The sequence below is a fragment of the Salmo trutta genome, chromosome 14 (assembly GCF_901001165.1).
Source record: "Salmo trutta chromosome 14, fSalTru1.1, whole genome shotgun sequence".
NCBI lineage: Eukaryota > Metazoa > Chordata > Actinopteri > Salmoniformes > Salmonidae > Salmo > Salmo trutta.
In genome coordinates this window covers 43217352-43239419 of record NC_042970.1, presented here as the reverse complement: position 1 = coordinate 43239419, position 22068 = coordinate 43217352, and the positions used below count along the sequence as shown (strand labels likewise).

The 22068-nt window shown below is 41.4% G+C and overlaps 1 long non-coding RNA gene across 1 annotated transcript; it reads left to right on the top strand.

The window, feature by feature from the left end:
• The first annotated feature begins 1772 nt into the window (after positions 1 to 1772).
• LOC115207104 (uncharacterized) lies at positions 1773 to 7840 on the top strand. Its single transcript, XR_003880914.1, has 2 exons — positions 1773 to 1929; positions 7766 to 7840. It is a non-coding gene; the product is annotated as an uncharacterized LOC115207104 (long non-coding RNA).
• Positions 7841 to 22068: the final 14228 nt, after the last annotated feature.

Here is a 22068-nt window from a genome sequence, read left to right as displayed (position 1 = left end):
TACTTTTTTGAAGGTTGTACTGATTTATAATGAGCTAAGCTATTTGCCAGCTACATGTGGCGCCATGTTTGTTGACATTATACAATGCATTTTGGGTGTCGCCTAATCTGTCAAACCAAAGATGTTATAATGAGGTGAAGGAATGGTTCACTAATCTTTTGGGTAAACTTCCGGAAGTGAATGAAGTGAAGTGGATGATCGTAGACGACACACCCCCTTCAACATCCATACTATAAACAGACCAATATCGTCTTCTCTTATTATCTTTGGTTGATGCGAAAAAAATAACATTCTGGCTTGCACAAACTACCCATCGTCGGATTACTTTTGATTTCTAGAAAGTGTTTTACTCAATTATTTCGATCAATGGTGAGCTCAACCGTGATGTAATTAATTATAAATAGTCATTGCTATTAGCTAATTCATATAATAGTTTAAGTCAGCCAAGAGTTAAACATATGACTGCTTGTGTTATGTCAATCTTTCCTCAGTTAGCGCTAGGACAAATGTGGCCTACATTTTCCGGTTTGGATGATTGTGTTATGCTTTAGCTACTTCTGTGAATGTCTGAACATTGCATCCAAAAATAAACTTGTCACATTCTGGACATAACTTTGTAAGGACTGTGTTTGTGTAAAATGTTCCTATGAAAAAAAGTGTTGCCAGCTCAAATGCTGATTGTTGCGTCAATCGAAAATGGACGTTCTAAATAAGCGTTCTAATCACACTGGTTTGATCATACGCAACAGGGACCACTATAGAATGATCACACCCGTTTGTTGGTATGTGTGAAAAGGTTAAGGGAATTGTTCAAACATTGGCACATTCTAAGATCCGATGACAGTATCAGTAATGTGTTTGTCGTATTCTCGCGGGGAAGAAATCTGAGAGATCAATTGGTAAACTGTAATTTACTACCCCAAAATATCCCTTCTCAACATCTATTTGCGCATCTACCGGATGGAAACTACAAGTGTAACGACTGCACTCAATGAAATGGCACTTACAAATGTAGATCCTTCAAACACCCCCAAACAAGGAAACAGATCCCAATCAAAGTTATTACATGCTCCACTAAGGCAGTTATTTATCTTATAACTTGTCCTTGTGGTAAAAATGATATGGGTAAAATAAAGTGCGAATTAAAAGTGCAAATCTTGGAGCATCATAGCACAATTAGGTGCAAGAACTTGACTCACCCAGTTGCGGCTCACTTTTTGGAAGCGAACCACTCGATTTCGTCCCTACGTTATATCGATATCAAACATATCACCCTCCATAGGAGAGGCGGTGACCTCAACAATTTATTGTTAAAACAAGAAGCTACCAGGATCTTTAATTTAAAGACCCTTGCTCCCTTCGGTCTCAACGTAGACTTTGATCTGAAGCCATTCTTGTGATTGTGATTTTGCTATTCATTGTACATGTTTGTAGGCCTATGTAGCCAAATTGTATCTATGATCGTATGCTAGCATTCATGTTTTTTGTATGTTATTTTTATATCTAAGAACTAACCAGTGATTTCAGGCCACACCCAGCCATGATTACAGACACCTGTGTGTCCCCTTTGACACTATATGAACTAGTGACCCGCAATGTTTGTCATTATACCCTGATGAAGACAGCTTGTCTGTCAAAACGTTGGATATTAGGTTATTCAATTATTGCATCTGAGTTCCTAGAGTGTGCGGCTCTCCTTTTCTTTTTCAAGTGTTCTACGCCGCTAGCCAGCACCTCGCCTAAACAGGTGTGCGTTTCTTTCGCCTCCATATTTGAGTCATATATACACATAAGCAGCACTGCCCATCCCCCAGAGAAATGCTTGAACCTCAACATGGCTACAAGTTGCTGTTCAGGGCATGGACTTGTTTTGGTAGAAGATGCATTTGAGCAAGCAAGGGATGGCCTTATTGCTTCTGGACATTACTTGTAAGTAGCAACATTGGATATTTGTATTGATTATTGGTGTTATTGTTATAGCTAGAATGTGTAGTTATTGCTATAATGTTAGTTACATTGTGCGTTGAGTATTCATAGAATCCCATTGTAGCCTGTCTAGCAAGTAGCTTACCCTAAAGAAAGGGACACAGCGGTAACATAAAACACATTACAATGCGAACAAAACATTCAGATTGAAATGTATTGAAGACTATGTGTCTAACATGTAAAATATGGTATCCTGTCAGCTCTATTTATGACATTTCTTTGTCACAGAAGATTGATAACTTTATCACCGGAGAAACTTGAATCAAAGATGCCCTTCTACCAAGAGACCCAATTAGCAATTCTACTACTTCCTGTAATTCACGCTTGCGCAAAAAAAGATTAATGCAGAAGTCAATAGAAAATTGTTGTGTTCTAAGCTACAGGAAAAAATCTAATTTTGAGTCAAAGTTGGGAATCTTGTTTTTCTATTTAGTCTAGCACGCACAAGTCGGAGAGTCGTCTATATAAGCAACAAAGTAAATCACTAAAGAATACATTTATGAAGTTAGACATTAGTATTTAGGCCTGTTCAACATTAATTCTTCAATAGCAAACTATGCAGTATTTTTTTTGTATGTATTATTCTTACATTGTTACCCCAGGAAATCTTAAGTCTTAAACATACAGCTGGGAAGAACTATTGGATATAAGAGCGACGTCAACTTACCAACATTGCAACCAGGAATACGATTTTCCCGAAGCGGATCCTCTGTTTGGACCACCACTCAGGACAATGGATCTAATCCCAGAAGCTGACCCAAGACAACAGCGCTGCAGAAGGGGCAGACGGAGCGGCCTCCTGGTCAGGCTCCGTAGATGTGCACATCGCCCACCGCTCCCGAGTATACTACTCGCCAATGTCCAGTCTCTTGACAACAAGGTAGATGAAATTTGAGCAAGGGTTGCCTTGGGTAGCAAGGGTAGCATTCTCTGTTTCACAGAAACATGGCTCTCTCTCTCTCTCGATGTATGTGTACATGTTGTTGGAATCGGTTCAGCCACCGGGCTTCTCCATGGATCGCGCCGACAGAGATAAACACCTCTCTGGGAAGAGGAAGGGCGGGGGTGTATGCTTCATGATAAACCTGTTTAGGATAGGGGGCAGTATTTTCACGGCTGGATAAAAAATGTACCCGATTTAATCTGGTTATTACTCCTGCGCAGAAACTAGAATATGCATATAATTGTTTGATTTGGATAGAAAACACCCTACAGTTTCTAAAACTGATTGAATGGTGTCTGGGAGTATAACAGAACTCATATGGCAGGCCAAAACCTGAGAAGATTCTAAACAGGAAGTGCCCTCTCTGACCATTTCTTGGCCTTCTATACCCTCTTTATCAAAAACAGAGGATCTCTGCTGTAACGTGACATTTTCTAAGACTCCCATAGGCTCTCAGAAGGCACCAGAACGTTGAATGATGACTCTGCAGTCCCTGGCTGAAAAACAGTAGCGCATTTGGTTGTGGTCGATCTGAGAACAATGAAACGGGCACGCGCTTGCACGTGAAGAGTCCATTTTACATTTTCAGTCTTTGAACGAAAATGACGTCTCTCGGTCGGAATATTATCGCTATTTTACGAGAAAAATCACATAAAAATTGATTTTAAACAGCGTTTGACATGCTTCGAAGTACGGTAATGGAATATTTTGAATTGTTTTGTCACGATACGCGCCGGCGCATCACCCTTCGGATAGTGTCTTGAACGCAAGAACAAAACGCCGCTATTTGGATATAACTATGGATTATTTGGAACAAAAACAACATTGGTGTGGAAGTAGAAGTCCTGGGAGTGCATTCTGACGAAGAACAGCAAAGGTAATCCAATTTTTCTTATAGTAAATCTGAGTTTGGTGAGTGCCAAACTTGGTGGGTGTCAAAATAGCTAGCCTGTGATGGCCGGGCTATCTACTCAGAATATTGCAAAATGTGCTATCACCGAAAAGCTATTTTAAAATCGGACACCGCGATTGCATAAAGGAGTCTGTATCTATAATTCTTAAAATAATTGTTATGTTTTTTGTGAACGTTGATCGTGAGTAATTTAGTAAATTCACCGGAAGTGTTCGGTGGGTATGCTAGTTCTGAACGTCACATGCTAATGTAAAAAGCTGTTTTTTTTATATAAATATGAACTTGATTGAACAAAACATGCATGTATTGTATAACATAATGTCCTAGGAGTGTCATCTGATGAAGATCATCAAAGGTTAGTGCTGCATTTAGCTGTGGTTTTGGTTTTTGTGACATTATATGCTAGCTTGAAAAATGGGTGTGTGATTATTTCTGGCTGGGTACTCTCCTGACATAATCTAATGTTTTGCTTTCGTTGTAAAGCCTTTTTGAAATCGGACAATGTGGTTAGATAAAGGAGAGTCTTGTCTTTAAAATGGTGTAAAAAAGTAAAATTTGAGAACAAGGCTACCTAAATTCTATCAGCATGTTGATTGCACTACACGCAGGGCTAATATACTCGACCACTGCTACTCTAACTTCCGGGATGCATACAAAGCCCTCCCCTGCCCTCCCTTCGGCAAATTGGACCACGACTCCATCTGGCTCCTACTGTCTTATAGGCAGAAACTCAAACAGGATGTACCAGTAACTAGAACCATTCAACGCTGGTCTGACCAATCGGAATCCATGCTTCAAGATTGTTTTGATCACGCGGACTGGGATATGTTCCGGTCAGCCTCAGAGAATAACGTCGACCTAGTGAGTGAATTCATAAGGAAGTGCATTGGAGATGTTGTACGCACTGTGACTATTAAAACCTACCCTAACCAGAAACTGTGGATGATGGCGGCATTCGCGCAAAACTGAAAGCGCGAACCACCACATTTAACCGTGGAAAGAGGTCTGGGAATATGGCTGAATATAAACAGTGTAGTTATTCCCTCCGCAACGCAATCAAACAAGCGAAATGCCAGTACAGGGACAAATTAGTCGCAATTCAATGGCTCAGTGTAACGCCCTGGCCATAGAGGGGTTTTTGTTCTTTATTTTGGTTAGGCCAGGGTGTTACATTGGGTGGGCGTTCTATGTTCCTTTTTCTATGTTTTTGTATTTCTTTGTTTTGGGCCGTGTGTGGCTCCCAATCAGGCACTGCTGAAGTTCGTTGTTGCTGGTTGGGAGTCACACATAAGGAGCATGTTTTTTCTTTGGGTTTTGTGGGTAATTGTTTCTGTTAGTGTTTTGCACCTGACAGGACTGTTTGGCTGTCGGTTTTCTTGTTTTGTTTGTATAGTGTTCTTTCTTTATTAAATATTCAATGATGAACACTATCTCCGCTGCACCTTGGTCTACTCTCTCACGACAGCCGTTACACTCAGACACGAGACGTATGTGGCAGGGTCTACAGGAAATCACGGACTACAAAAAGAAAACCAGCCACGTCACGGACACCGACGTCACGCTTCCAGACAAACTAAACACCTTCTTTGCCCGCTTTGAGGATAATACAGTGCCACCGTCATGGCCCGCTAACAAGAACTGCGCCCCCCCTCCTTCTCCGTGGCCGATGTGAGTAAAACATTTAAATGTGTTAACCCTCGCAAGGCTGATGGCCCAGACAACATCCCTAGCCGCGTCCTCAGAGCATGCGCAGACTAGCTTGCTGGTGTGTTTACGGACATATTCAATTGCTGCCTATCCCAGTCTGCTGTCCCCACATGCTTCAAGACAGCCACCATTGTTCCTGTACCCAAGAAGGCAAAGGTAACTGAACTAAATGACTACCACCCAGTAACACTCACTTCTGTCATCATAAAGTGCTTTGAGAGACTAGTGAAGGATCATATCACCTCCACCTTACCGGCCATCCTAGACCCACTTCAGTTTGCATACCACCCTAACAGGTCCACAGACGATGCAATCGCCATCACACTGCCCTATCCTATCTGGACAAGAGGAATACCAATGTAAGAATACTGTTCATTGACTACAGCTCAGCATTCAACACCATAGTACCCTCCAAGCTCATCATCAAGCTGGCGCCCTGTGCAATTGGGTCCTGGACTTTCTGATGGGCCGCCCCCAGGTGGTGAAGGTTAGGAAACAACATCTCCACCTCACTGACCCTCAACACTGCACCCTTGTGGGGCCCCATTCTCAGCCCCCTCCTGTACTCCCGGTTCACCCACGACTGCGTGGCCATGTGCGCCTCCAACTCAATCATCAAGTTTGCAGATGACACAACAGTAGTGGGCTTGATTACCAACAACGACGAGACAGCCTACAGGGAGGAGGTGAGGGCCCTTGGAGTGTAGTGTCTTGAAAACAAACTCTCACTCAACATCAAAAAAACAAAGGAGATGATTGTGGACTTCAGGAAACAGCAGAGGGAGCACTCCCCTATCCACATCGAAGGGACAGCAGTGGAGAAAGTGGAAGGTTTTAAGTTCCTCGGCGTGCACATCAACGACAAACTGAAATGGTCTACCCACACAGTGTTGTGAAGAAGGCGCAACAGCCTCAGGAGGTTGAAGAAATTTGGGTACTTTTATAGCCTTGCTACTGTATATAGCCTCGCTACTGTTATTTTTCACTGTCTTTTTACTGTTGTTTTTATTTCTTTACTTACCTATTGTCCACCTAATACGTTTTTTGCACTGTTGGTTAGAGCCTGTAAGTAAGCATTTCACTGTAATGTCTACACTTGTTGTATTCAGCGCAAGTGACAAATAAACTTTGATTTGAATGTTAGCTAAAAATACTGGTAGCCTACCCAGACTACATATTGTGTGTGTTGGCTACCATTGGAAATATTTGATTAATAGACGCGTATACTGTATCTGATCATCAGACTCCGGTGCTTTGTCCATTCAACTTCATCCACACACACACTGAACCTCGAAGAAAAGCATTCTTGGCATTTTATTCTGATCTCTTCTTTATAAATCCTGCTGTTTCTTCTTTTATGTTGTGTCCTTCCTCCCCTCTCTCCATCCAACCTCTGCCCAACAACTCAACTGGCCAAGCAGAGTATATGGTCACCTATGAAACATCTATTTTTAAAACAATTTGTTTGCGTACTGTAGGTGGTTGCTAAGGTTACATGAAGACTTCACATATCTATAATTTAACATTTACCCTCACTTTAAAGACATATCTGTTTTATCGTTCCAGGGTGTGTATCAATGTGTTTGTGCAAGCGTAGGTGGGATGTGTGTGTGGGAGGGTAAGTGCACTGATGCTTGTCACAGTGTGTCTGTATATCCATACAACATTGAAACAGATATAACTGCTTGTTGCCTGTGTGGTTGAGGATATAGTATAGATTAGGAGAACACTGGGTCTCAGCACATCTGATAAGTCACTGCTAGTGTTCATTAATGTCCTCTTGATTACAGAAGATCTGTAATAAGACTAAACAGGTATGTGTCTAGTGCAGCCACAATGGTTAAATCTGACCAGACTAAGAGTTGCTCTCAGACCTGTTGATGCTAACTCAATGACACAAGATGTCAATATGATCTGTTCTGAGATGCTAAGTCAATGAGTCTAGGTGATTATCTGACCCTCAAAGACTTCAGGTCAGAGAGGGTGACTAAAACCCACCAGCTAGTCTCAGCCTATACCATGTGGATGAGCTCAACTCTCACTCACACACAGGTTCAATTATTTTTCACTCTCTCCCCTGCCCTTTCTCTCCTTGTTCGACCACTTCCCCTCTCTCCTCCCCCTCTCCTTCACTCCATCCTCCGTCGACCCCTCTTTCCCTCCTCCCTCTTTCTTTCGCTCTCTCTTTGTCACTCTCTCTGTCTCTATCCTCCTAGTTTGACACTTCTGTAACCTCTCTCTCAGGCACTGCTCATGACTCACCTGATGAATAAATAATGTGTGAAAAAGCATTGCTCTCTCTTCCCCTCCTCCTAAAACACACACATACACACACACACTCAAACACACTCGTGTGGGTAGGGGGATGTGGGGGGTGTTTGAAGCCTAAACATCAGTGACTAATTGGAACATAAAACGGTGGTGTGAGAAAGCGGAGGAGGGAGAGAAAGACGAGGCGGGCGGTAAACAATCACCACACAAATCTTTCTGTGTAGCCTTAAGGAATATAAACTCCAGCCCTCTACCACTGCGTGCTCTCTCTATGTTCATTTTCTCTCCCTCTTTCCTTCTTCCTCTTTCCAACTTCCCCTCCTCGCACTCTCTGCCCTCTCTCCCCCCTTTGTCACTCCCTTCCACGCTCCCTTCTGTCACAGCTCTCCCTTTTCTCTCCTTTAGTTCCATATCGCCAGCACTATTCCCCTCTCTCTTCAACCCTGACTCATGTTTCTCAATCTCATTCCCTCTTTCTGCTTCCCCTCCCTCTCTATCACAGTCCTCTCTCCTCCTTTCATCCCTCCCCCCTCCCCATCTGTCTCTCTCTGTATGAAGGTGACCTTGTTGTCTCTGCTCGTCCATCGATTTCTGCACTCTGAGGACCCGGGGACTCCCTCCCACTCATTTCCGGAAGAGAGATGGAGGGAAAGATGGAGGGATGGAGGGAAGAAAGGGTGGATATGCAAGGGAGCATACAGCAGTGCATAGGTGCATAAGGTGCGGGAGTGTACTCAGTCCTGCATGAGTGTGTGCTATGTGCACACGTGTGTGTGTGTGGGGATGTATCCAGAGGTTCAAAAAGTTGGACCCAATCCGAAATATACCTGGGGCATAAATGCGTATAGAGACCCGTTCCAAACGGACCCGAGGAAAAATAGATCCGTTCTGTATAGACTTGGTTGGATCCAGACCCGGTCTGATCCAAGTGAGGGAAGCAGCAGAAAAGTCATTTTTCAAGCTACTTTATTAACCAGAGTTGATACAGCGCCAGAGGTAGAGAGAGGGGCCACTCTATTAAGCAGGGGAGGGGCCATACTGTGATCTAGATATACAGGGAGGAGGGAGGGAGAGACAGCAACCAACCAACCCGACTTGCGCTATAGTATACTAATAGTTGCCACAGCTAGGCTATTTATCATCAAATATTATTGCGTAGTAGGTCTACCTGTCTTGAATGCATCAAACCAGGAAGAGCTAGTTAAGCTAGCTAAGGTTAACTAGTTGGCTCATTTAGGCTTCAGTGCATGTGCTTTCTCATCCTACAGTTACAAATAACAACAAATCTATTCAGAAAAGCAGCCTACCTGTTGGCTCTTGATATAAGGGCACAGGGCGAGACCCAGATGCAGATGGTTTGAGTCTCTGATATGTATTATAATCCAAGGGGCAGGCAAGAGAATAGCCGTGGACAGGAAAAAGATCATAAACCAGGTCAGAGTCCAGGAGGTACAGAGTGGCAGGCAGACTCGAGGTCAGGGCAGGCAGTATGGTCAGGCAGGCGGGTTCAGAGTCAAGGTAGGCAAGGGTCAAAACCAGGAGGACTAGCAAAACAGGAGCGTGGAAAAACACGCTGGTTGACTTGACAAAACAAACAGGGAACACAGGGGAAAACAGGTGACACCTGGAGATGGGCGGAGACAATCACAAAGACAGGTGAAACAGATAAGGGCGTGACACTTGGTCGTTGTAGCTACTCCTTTTCCTTGTATCTTTTAATTCCGTAATTTTAATTCCATCTTTTATTGATTAGATACTGTATTTCCTAACTTTATCTCCTAGCTGTAGCCAATTGCCGCTTTGATTACTTATGATTGGCCGACAACAACAACAATCTACACGTGCCACGCGTGTAAAAGCAACAGCAGCAGCATAAATGATAAAATATCTCTCTCTACTGTACGGGCCCTTCTGAACAAGTCAGTTAAAATTACACATACCTGAGAGCCGTGACAATCATATCAGATGTGACGCAGACCTGTGATATTATTTCACATCATGGATCCAGACCCGCTTGGAACCCCGATTGGGTCTCGGGTACTCACGTACAGGTGGATCCGTGAAGACCTCTAATCCATACTGCTTTCTGTGCTCCAGCTTGCACAGAGCCATCATATAATTGAGTCGAGCCTCCCTCTGAAAATTACAATGTCAAGCTAGCCCCTACCCTCCTACACATACAGTATACATACATATTGAGAAGGTTTTGGGTGAAATACTTTCCATCTCTTCCAGAAGAAGGTTAGCATTAGGATCTTCACTAACGGCTACACGAAGTGTAGACATACGCGGGCACCGTTCACACGCACACAGACAAATGGTCATTCCTGTGCTGTTTCAGAAAGTTGCAGGAAAATACGAATTAGTGATACATTTTGTTTTATGTTTTAGGATAAACTTGGGCAAATTAATACATGTTCTAATACATTTGATACATTTAGTTGATTTCCTGCTAAGTTCAAAACTGTTGAACATCAATTAATGTTGTTTAATTCCAGTTTAAAGTCTGGATTCTGTGATTCTGTCCGCATTCTCCCCAATGCCATTATTGTACTTGGCCCCACTTTGAAGGGAACAGGCATGGGCCCTTTATGAGTCAGTGTATTACTTCTTTCACATAGGATTCATGGTATGTTGCCCGTAAAAAAAAATCTGCCAATGTTTTTAAGAACCCAATTCACACAGTCCCATTTTGACCACATTCTTGCCGGGGTAAGCCTTTTAAACCTCCAGTGCACATGCCGGCACGTTTAGGAGTGTGAGTAGGTGTGGGCCGATCTGGCTGAGCGTTTATTTGTAAAAATTCATTGAATATACACCATCACAAAGAAATCCATTATTCGTTCATTTAGGCAGGTCCTAAGAAACATTATAAGACTAATAACATTTTCAAAAGAGTAGAATAACATATTTTCAGTGTAATTATGTGACTGGTCTATGCAGCCTACATGTCTGCACCATGCAAATTAAATCAATAGTTTGTTGTTTTGTTAATTAAACAGACAAGACACACTAACCCTGATCACAGTCAACATACAAATATTTTATACTAATAATATAATGGAAAATAACAGAATAAAATAAAATAAAAATCCCACACAACTTGTGTCACATTAAAGTGTGGAACCGCTGTCATATAACAAAAGCGTTGTATTTAGCAGATGCTCTTATCCAGAGCGACTTACAGGAGAAATTAGGGTTAAGTGCTCTGCTCAAGGGCACATAAAAAAAGAAGAAATTAGTGTCAGCTCAGGGATTTGAACCACCAACTTTCAATTACTGGCCTAATTATCTAACCACTAGGCTACCTACCACACAGGCAGATGTTATTTTGATCCACGTTTCACCTCTTTTCTACCCTTAGGCCAACTCTGCTTTCTTAGGGAGCAGGAGTAGGGTCTTACATTGAGAGTATCTTCATCATGATACCATTTGAAAATAATAGCAATCTGTATTTTCAAAAGCATGTGAGTCTCGTGTTCATATTTCACAACCTGTCGCAGGCTTTTACAGTTGCCTATACGTGATCAAGCAAAAATAATAGACCTACACATGATTTAGGCTACATTATTGCATGCTAAATGTTTCTGAACAGTGATAGATGAGAAAACAAATAGATGAGCTATAGGCCTTCCACCTCTACTTATTTGTCCAGCAAGAGACCAATTAACCAAATATACAGACGGAGATTCAGTGAAACAAAATCACATTGATTGATCAGGCTTTTGGTTGAGAGTAGGCCTAGGCTATTAAGCGACAGCGAGTGAAGAGCAAAATAATTCACTTGTTAAGCTATATAACATACTGGCAACATTTTCAGATTAGTTCTAATAAATGAGCCAACTAGACAAGATGATCATGAGCATGCGCTCACTCATCTCAACTTAGCTAACATTTCCTCAGCCTAATTGCAGCTTATAACCAATATCCAAATGCAGATTCAGTGAAAAGACGCTTGTCTCAAATCAGCGTGATGGTGTTGTCCCAATCAAAACGGTGCTGAAATTATCATCTACTTGACCCACTGGAAGTTTTAGTAATCAACAATTTGATACATGCCTTCAATTGAATTATTTGCCTACTTTATTCCTATTATTTAATCATTCAGTGATGTTCATTCCCACAGTAGTTCTTTATAGATCCATCAAGTTGTGATTAAGAAAACAGTGCATGCTTAGTGGTCTGCTATGCGAAGAGATGGGCAAAGTGACATGCCTCGCAATGCTTCGAATTGTCAGGAGGATGGTAACAGCCTAGTAACGGCTGCTGCCTAGCAACCATCAAGAGCATAAGAGCATAGTGCGTGCCAATGCAGCTTCAGCATTACGGCTACATTTATACTAAGCTGTAAGCAGAACTTTACCGCAATCATGACTAGGTCGCTTGGCAGAAAATAAAGAGAAGTTGGCAAAAAGTTGCAGGCATGCTAAAGTTGCTGATAAACGTATTGGTTTGAAAGGTACTATATATGATAGATGACTTGAGGCACAGTGCAAATGGAGCTGAGGCCAGTCTCTTTCTGTTTGCCAAGAAAACATCCTGGTGGGAGAGACTCCCTCATCTCTTACAACCCAGCCCCCAGTCTCAACCCTCCCTTGGAGTCCTCACCCACTATGCAACAATCACAATACACACCCACACTGCATAAACCGTATCGCCTATAAATCAATTAATATGTTTAAGGACCAGACATTGATATGGGTTTAGAATATTTGAGGAAATGGAATGATTGCGAGAATTGTTTTATTCAGATCTCCATTAGCTTTTTTGCTGAAGCAGCAGCTATTCTTCCTGGGGTCCATACAAAAACCTAACAAAACACTGATAGGCTAGAACAGTCACAAAAATTATAAATACAACAATATACAAACAACACAACTAAAGAATGTGTGTGCATGCCACTTCACAGTCCCTACTGTGCCATGAGAGGTTGTTTGATAGCTTTCATTATTATTTTTTTTAAAGGTAATTTTGCTGTTTGCTTGAGTAACTGGAGATGGAAGGGACAATGGGGATTCAGGAGGGGAATGAGAATGGACCGGATGAAGTCCAGGGCTGCAGATGAAGGATCCAGGGATGGACTCTGTAGTTTGGTTTGGAGTCTCAAGTAGACATCATCAGGCCGTGGTAGTTTGGCTGCTGTGGTGATGGCAATTCCCCACAAAATAACGTTAGTAGAACTGACGAGATAGTAGCTTGTCAGGGGCTGCACCACTTGATCAGGCTAGTCACACAACATACACTGCACAACAGAGAGGTGGAATGTAATGTTATTTTGGTCAGCTTTAAGTAGGGTAGTGGGTGATTAAGAAGATTAAGGACAGGTGTGGTGGCTGATTATCAATAAGTTGCAGCGGATGTTTGTTGAGGAGCTTGGTTCATGGCAACTAGTTAATAAGTGTTGCATTCAAGTTTGGTCCTATTGCCTGAATTTTAGTTCATTCCTAACACCACATGTGACAAACTCATTCCACGGCTGGCCGAGTGTCTGCGGGTTTTCGCTCCTACCTTGTACTTGATTGATGATTTAAGGTAACTAATTAGTAAAGTGCTCCCCTCACCTGGTTGTCTAGGTCTTTATTGAAAGGAAAAAATAAAAACCTGTAGCCATGGAATGAGTTTGAAACCTTCACGCCATCAATTTCCATAAAATAAAATAAATCACATAAACATTTGCAAAATGGGATTGAAACGTTGCAATGTATTTGAGTAGTGGTTGAATGTGTCAGCATGTGTAGTTATTTGCTGGGATATTGTGGACATCACAGGCGCTATGCCGAATGATGGAACTTCAAAGTAGACATTAATTCTGCTGCAGTGCTCACTTGTATCCATGTCCCCAGTCGAGAGAGAAGAAAGGAGAGAGGGGGAGGGAGAGAGAAAGTGTAAGAGAGAGGGGGATGGTATAGGGAGAGAATAGAAAGAAAGAGTGGATGATGTATGAGTGCAACAGAGACAGATTAAAAGAAAGAGAGAGAGAGGGTAAGGGAGGGAGAGAGGAAAAGGGAGAGGGAAAGGAAGACTGCTACACCGCTGGCAGCTGCGTGGGAGGATGAGTGGGTGTGTTCAGGCACATTTACAATCAATAACAAAGCACAGGAGCGGACAGAGGGAGCGTGAAAGGGAGAGGGAAAGAGAGAGGGGCAGAGAAATAGAAAGAGGAAGAAGATCGAGAGGGGGAGAGAAATAGAAAGAGGAAGAAGATCAAGAGAGAGGGGGAGATGCAGAGGGAGATAGGCAGAGAATGAAACAACTTATTTGTGTTCAATTCACAATACTCATCTGAAGGGAGTAGGTAGGTTCCCTCTTACGGCACTAGATTATATGAGGGAAAGAGTGGTGGAGGAAGAGGGAGAGGAGAGCAGGGGTGGGATATAGATTGAGTGGGAGTGGGCGAGTGGGTGAGTGAAGGAAAGGGGGAAGAGAGAGAGAGAGAGAGAGAGAGAGAGAGAGAAAAGTATTCCCCCTGGTACCAAGTGCAGTGGAGTGTAGATGTATTTCTTTGATCGTGAATTTGTTTCAACAAAAATAAAAAAGAGAGCTATATAGATATCAAACGAGTGATATTCAAATCACTCAAATCATCAATCCGTATTCGACGTCTGTCTGATGACGTCGGGAGATGACGTGGAACCCGGCCACTAGGGGCGACAGTGAGAGCTGTTAGCTTCAAGTAGGTTTCAGTTTTGCTACGGCGTTGTGGGTGGGTCATCTGATTTCAAAGGTTGCAAGTTTCAATCCAGCGATAAAGTTGTTTTTGATATTTTTGTTTTAAGTTGGGGCTAGGGGGCAGTATTTTCACGGCCGGATGAAAAATGTACCCAATTTAAACAGGTTACTACTCTGGCCCAGAAAATAGAATATGCATATTATTATTGGATTTGGATAGAAAACACTCTGAAGTTTCTAAAACTTTTTGAATGGTGTCTGTGAGTATAACAGAACTCATATGGCAGGCAAAAAAAACGGAGAAAAATTGAATCAGGAAGTGGGGGAAATTAGAAATGTAGTTTTTCTTTTGAATCCCTTGAAAAACTACAGTGACATAGGATTTACATTGCACCTCCTAACTCTTCCATTGGCTGTCAACAATCTTTAGGAACTGGTTTCATCAGTCACCTGTTACCGGGCAGAAAATTATGGCTCAGTCAATCACTGGCCAGTCTGAGGACAGGTGTCTTATGACGCGCGTGCACATGACTTCGTTGTTTTTTATTTTTCTTCTGGGATGAATACCTATTGCCCGGTTGTAAAATTATCACAATTTTACGTTAAAAAATACCCTAAAGGATTGATTGTAAACATCGTTTAACGTGTTTCTACAAATGGTAATGGAACTTTGAACGTTTCGTCTATGGATTTGTGTCCACGCCACATGGCATTGTAAAGTGTTCTGGATGGGTTAACTAAACGGACGTATTTGGACATAAATGATGACTTTGCAGAACAAATTAACATTTCTATTGGAAGTGGGTGCCCATCCGAATGCATTCCGCCGAAGATCAGCAAAGGTAAGTAAATATTTCGAACATATTTTTAGAGATTTGTCGACGTCGTGGTTGTAGGCTAACTGTATTGCTTAGCATTGAAGGCTAAGTTCTGTACTCAGAATATTGAACAATGTGCTTTTTCCGTAAAGTTATTTTGAAATCTGACAAAGTGGTTGCATAAAGGAGTAGATTATCTGTAATTCTTTAAATAATTGTTATAAATTTTGTCACCGTTTGAGTTCTTCTGTAAATGTATGTGCCTATTCACCGGAGGTTATGGGGAGAAAACATTTTCTGAATGTCACGTGCCAATGTAAAAATTGGGTTTTTGGATATAAATATAAACTTGATCGAACAAACAATGCATGTATTGTCTAACATGATGTCCTAGGAGTGTCATCTGATGAAGATTGTCAAAGGTTAGTGCTTAATTTTAGCTGTATATCTGGTTTTGTGACGGCTATCCGTGCTTGGAAAATTACTTTTTTTTTTGCTAATGTGCTATGCTAAAATAATCTAATGTTTTGCTTTCACCGTAAAGCCTTTTTGAAATCGGACAATGTGATTGGATTAACGAGTAGAGTATCTTTAAAATGCCATATAATACTTGAATTTTTATTTTGAGATTATTATTTGTTTAAGCCTGTCCCAAACCTTAACCCTTACCTTAACCTTTTGGAGTTGATGACTAACCTTAACAATTTGGAGTTAATGGCTAAACTTAACCCTTTAGACCCCAATAGAATTCTAGAATTCTGTTGTACATTCCTGAGAATTTTCAAGACAAAGCCAATTGTCTCACACATTTCAAACAAACATAGCGCAAAAACAAGGAACAAATGACAAATACAAGTTGACTTAGTCTAAAATAGCACATCTTTAATATGACACCACATTCATCTCTCTCTCTACCTCTACCTCTCTCTCCACTTCAGAGTTGGCCAATGTTCGCTGATTAGTTACGAAGCTGGGACAGCTGGGACAGCTGTTTCCGAATGAATTGCAACAGTCGAAACAGGATGAAACAAGCAACTTGCTAGTAGGCTATATAAACAAATGTCCAATTCATCATATGTGACCGACCGTCTCGATTCAGTCTTATGTAGAAAAATTTGAAATTGTGTTTTTTACATCGCATAAAAGTAGAGACTCAGAGCTAGAACATTGTATATCATACACTACAGTTGAAGGACAATGGGAAAGTAATTTTGATTTGAAAGTTGATAAACTTGTAACCTCACTTTTGAGAAAAGGGTCTTTGAACATTTTGGTACCTACTGGAGAGCTATTCTTTTTCTACACCCATTCAGCATCGTTCACACCCTCTTAAGCTTTAGCCCCACCCATCTCTTTAAGGGTTGATCCCAGCATTCTGTCCTAACAACTGCAGTCAAGCACCCAAGCTAACTGGCTAACGCTGGCTAGTTTGCTAGCTACTTCCAGACAGAAATGAGAGAACAGTTCACTCTGACCATTTTACTGGCCATAGCAGAGCTGTTTCGGCTGTTTACTGACACCGGCCATATTCAACGGGTTTTGAGCGTTTGTAAAGTCATCAATTATTCTGCACTCTGAAATCAGAGTAGATAGCCAGAGCAAATTTACCAGCTATGTCAATCAACGGCTGTCGTGTCCCAGTGACATCATGAACATTCCATTGAAATTGATACATGCATAGTGGAGTCTTTTGCTAATACATGTAGCTAAACAATGTTAGCTAACGAGCCAGCCAGCTAACATTAGCAAGCTAGCTAACAGTACACTAACTTGAAATGAAAAGACTTTGACAAAATTATAAACGTGTAATATCTGAAAAAGAGCAAAGGTACAGGATGTCAGGCAGGATCAGGGTCAGAGATAGGCAGTGGTCAGGTGGGAGGGTACAGGGTCAGGACAAGCAAAGGTCAAAAACCAGGAGAACGAGAAAAAGAGACTAGGGAAAAACAGGAGTTGAGACAAAACACTGGTAGGCTTGAACAAACAAGACAAACTGGAAACAGACAGACAGAAAACACAGGTATAAATACACAGGGGATAATGGGGAAGATGGGCGACACCACAAGCACAAGGACAGGTGAAACGTATCAGGGCATGACAATTGATTTCAAAACTCGGTCCTCCAGAAAGTGGAGAGCAACACCTATGCAGTTCTACTACGCAATATAGTTTTTTAAGAAAAAGCTACATTTGACAGGATTATCTATACATACTGACCAGCTCAAATAGACAAGCGTACATGGTAGACCAATCCGAACTCATCTCTCAGCATGCCCAGCCCACTCATTATATCAGCCAATTGTGGCTACTGGTACGGTTGCCAACTTTTTCTTTGGCTAAACCATCTAGGCTTGTAATTAAACAATTGTATTCGTATTAACAGATACAAGTTTGTTATTAAGACACATGGAAGTTCACATGTTCCAGAAGGCTTTTCTGCCAAAAAGTTCACCTTCAAATGGCTCTCCTGTGAAATAGTGACGCATGACATACGCCGAGTTTTCTGAAACGAGTCGCAAACAATGCCTTGCATAAGTATTCATCCCCTTGGCGTTTTTCCTATTTTGTTAACATTACAACCTGTAATTTAAATAGATTTTTATTCGGATTTCATGTAACGGACATTCACAAAAAAATAGCTTGTTTCAAAAAATTATAACAAATTATAAACGGAAAAGTGGTGAATGCATATGTATTCATTCCCCCTTTGCTATGAAGCCCCCCTAAATAAGATCTGGTGCAACCAATTACCTTCAGAAGTCACATAATTAGTTAAACGAAGTCCACCTGTGTGCAATCTAAGTGTCAAATGATCTCAGTATATATACATCTGTTCTGAAAGGCCCCAGAGTCTGCAACACCAAGCAAGCAAGCGAGCGGCAACAACAACAACAACAACAACAACAACAACAAGAACAACAAGAACAACAACAACGCAAGCAAGCAAGCAAGCAAGCAAGCAAAGCAAAGCAAGCAAAGCAAAGCAAAGCAAAGCAAGCTAAGCAAGCAAGCTAAGCGGCAACAACACCACCGCCACCAAACAAGCAAGCAAGCGGCACCACCAAGCAAGCAAGCGGCACCATGAAGACCGAGGAGCTCTCCAAAAAGGTCAGGGACAAAGTGGTAGGCATATTTTGCATCTTCAAAGTGGTAGGCATGTTGTGTAAATCAAATGATACAAACCTGCCAAAAATTCATTTTATTTCAGGTTGTAAGACAACAAAATAGGAAAAATGCCAAGGGGGGTGAATACTTTCGTAAGCCACTGTATCATGACATGACTAATCTGAACTATTCGCCAAGTTTCCCAGCATCAAACATCGACAATACCAAACATATGACTGGGAGTCCCATAGGGCGGTGCACAATTGGCACAGCGTTGTCCGGAGTAGGCCGTCATTGTAAATAAGAATTTGTTCTTAACATACTTGCCTAGATAAATAAAGGTTTAATGTAAAAATATATATTTGCAGTTTACTTTTTCACTCACCTCGACATCGCTTTTCAAAGTGCAAGGACGTGTGCGAATCCGTATCACCAACCAACATAGATAAAGCCTCTTTCACAGTGAAAAGTGTCTGCTTCGGCACTCATTTTAAATTGAAAAGTCAAATGACCGCATTATCTGTTTCTGGTTGATGACAACAGCCACGTGACTACAACAGGTTGTTAGCAAGTTAATTGTGCAATATTGACATAAATTGTTAGAAAAACAAGGCCGTTCACGGCCGCTACAGACACACAGCTTACAGACACACAGCCTCCCTGTTTAAGGGCTCGATTAAATCTGGATCACAATTTCAAGTTACTGTGTCCACATCACAAAGGATCTATCATGGTCCACACACAGTCATGAAGAGGGCACAACAATGCCTCTTCCCCCTCAGGAGAATGAAAAGATTTTGCATGCACCCACCTGTACCATGTCAGATATAAGTTTACATTTATTCCATTTTGATCTTGCATCCCAATATTACACTTTATATACATCACAGAAGACTGAAATAAAATAAAACCCTATTCTTTTTATTGAGTTTTACACCGCAGTGACTATTCAGAGATGCTCAAGTGGACAATATTTCCCTCCAGTGAATGCCCAGCATCTTGTCAACATGTGCCCAAAAAATGAAGCAGATATCTTATACCAATCTTTATGTACTTTTATTCATAGCAAGGCCTAGTATGAGATTGGACACACTTTTAGCATGTTAAAAGTGTGTCCAATCTCATACAAATTGCACATTTTTAAACAACTTTATTTTCATGCATATCACTTATCAAATAGCATTTTTATGACCAAATTCACATGCTTTAGTTTAGAATAATTGTTTCATGTTTTCATGAGTGTTTGAGAATAGGTCCTTGAATGGTCAAAAACCTCTTCAAAGAGAAGTACATTTGATAGCACTCTTTTTAAAATATCTTACAGGTAGACCCTCTCTCTCTCTCTCTCTCATGTCACAGGCTCCCAGAGGCAGGGCCATAAAAAGTAAACTACCCCTCTCCAACAGCCATCAGCAAAGAAGCAGAGATAAAGATCTATGCACCACTGAACTGACCAATCAGCAGTGAGAAGGCTTGTCACTCTGACAACATCAACCTCAAATAAAATTGTATTTGTCACGTGTTACTTACAAGCCCTTTCCCAACAATGCAGAGTTAAAAAGTAAGACAATTAGCTAATTAAAAACTAGGTCACCAACAAGTTCATCACTCCATCTAGTGGCGAGGTGTCAATGAACAGGTCAGGCAATTCCATTCTCCAAAAATCGACTCTATTTATTGGTAGCAGTTCCGAATACAGGCCCAAAGACAATTTGTTCCAGCGTTACTCAGACAGGTAGTCTGGGTTTCTGTCACAGTAAAGAGGATGTACATATACCTCTGGATGTTTGTATCGGCATTCAAATGTTAGCTCTGTCCAGGGACACAGCTGCGGTGAGTAGTACCACTTCTCCTCTTTGTCACCCAGAAGAGAGGTTGCATCCCAGAGGTGATATTTCCTGAAAGGTTAATAATTATCCTCTTAAGGATGGGATCAGTTTTTTTCTTTCAATTTCCACCTAAAATGACATACCCAAATCGAACTGCCTGTAGCTCAGGACCTGAAGCAAGGATATGCATATTCTTGATACCATTTGAAAGGAATCACTTTGAAGTTTGTGTAAATGTTAAATGAATGTAGGAGAATAACACATTACATCTGGTAAAAGATAATACAAACAAAAAATTCAGAGACAGCAGGGGTTTAAACTGCAGAAGCCAGTTCTTACATTTGAATATGAAAATAGATTTTATCAAACAAAACTATGCTAAATGTTATCTCTGAGACCCTCAGGATGAAAAATCTGAGCAAGATTACTGAATGTAAGTACATTGAAGGTAAATAGAGGTGAATGTATCAAACCAGTTAACATGCTAAAAGTGTTTTGTTGTGCATTCTCCTCAAACAAAAGCATGGTCTTTTTTCACTCGAATAGCTACTGTAAATTGGACATTACAGTTAGATTAACAAAAATTGAAGCTTTCTGCCCATATAAGACATGCCTATGTCCCGGAAAGTTGGCTGATGTTTACAACGTCATTCTAGTCACATTAGCGCACGTTAGCAATAACCATCCCAGTTTAGGGACACCGATCCCGTAGAGGCAATTCAGCACCAATTTCACATAAATACAGTTGTGTCGATGTCTAGTAGTTATGGCTAGACAAACAATATAAACAGGGTCCCTGTGGGACCACAATTACTTTGCAGCATGTTCAGGATTTCTTTCAAAAGCATGTCAATATACCATTTCAATAACTAAATATCCTAAATAGTACTGTGTTGGCATTGGCTCAAATACGTTTTGCAGCACTAACTCAGCCAGTGACTGAGCCATTGTTTCATCCAGGTAGAGGTTTCATCCGAGCATGGGTGGAGAATCATTCGTGAAGTAAAATAGAAAAAATTGATATTCAAAAAGCCATAAATCCAGCACAGGTTTACACAATATGTGCAGGGTATGAATGTGTGGAAGTGTTAGCCAGGCCCAAGAGAGATGGGCATAACAATGAAATGCTTCCAATAACATTTTAGTCATTTAGCAGACACTCTTATCCAGAGCGACTTACAGTAGTGAATACATACATTTCATGCATTTATTTTTTGTTGTACTGGCCCCCCGTGGGAATCGAACCCACAACCCTGGCGTTGCACACACCATGCTGGCGTTGCAAACACCATGCTCTACCAACTGAGCCACAGGGGGGCCCAATAAACGATCAGCGACATGACAACAGAACTGAATGTGATTCATTATTACATATAACAGACTATCTAGAGGGACAATACAGGAGGAATAACATAGTTGTGGATGGCATACCAGTCTCCACATGAGACTTACTTAGTCTTATTATGAGAGTGCGAATTATTTTATTTTTATATATAAAAAAACCATTTAAATATTTTATTTAAAAAAAAAATTAAGTACAGCTGCAGATCTGGAAAACGTGTAAACAGCCCAGGTGACAGACCCAATAGTTGTCAAGTTCCTAAGGTTCGGGGACCAGATGGCTGTTCTGGAGAGAGCCGAGATCTTGAGACGAACCAACATCTTCCTCCACGAGGACTTCTCTGAAGCTGTACGGAAAGAACTTATCCCAACTATGAAAGCTGCCAGAGAGCGTGGGCACATTGCTTACACCCGCTACAATAACTGCATTGTGCTCCCTTCCTCCCTCCCAAAAGCTTTGGCGTGAGAGAGCTAAGCTTCCAGGTC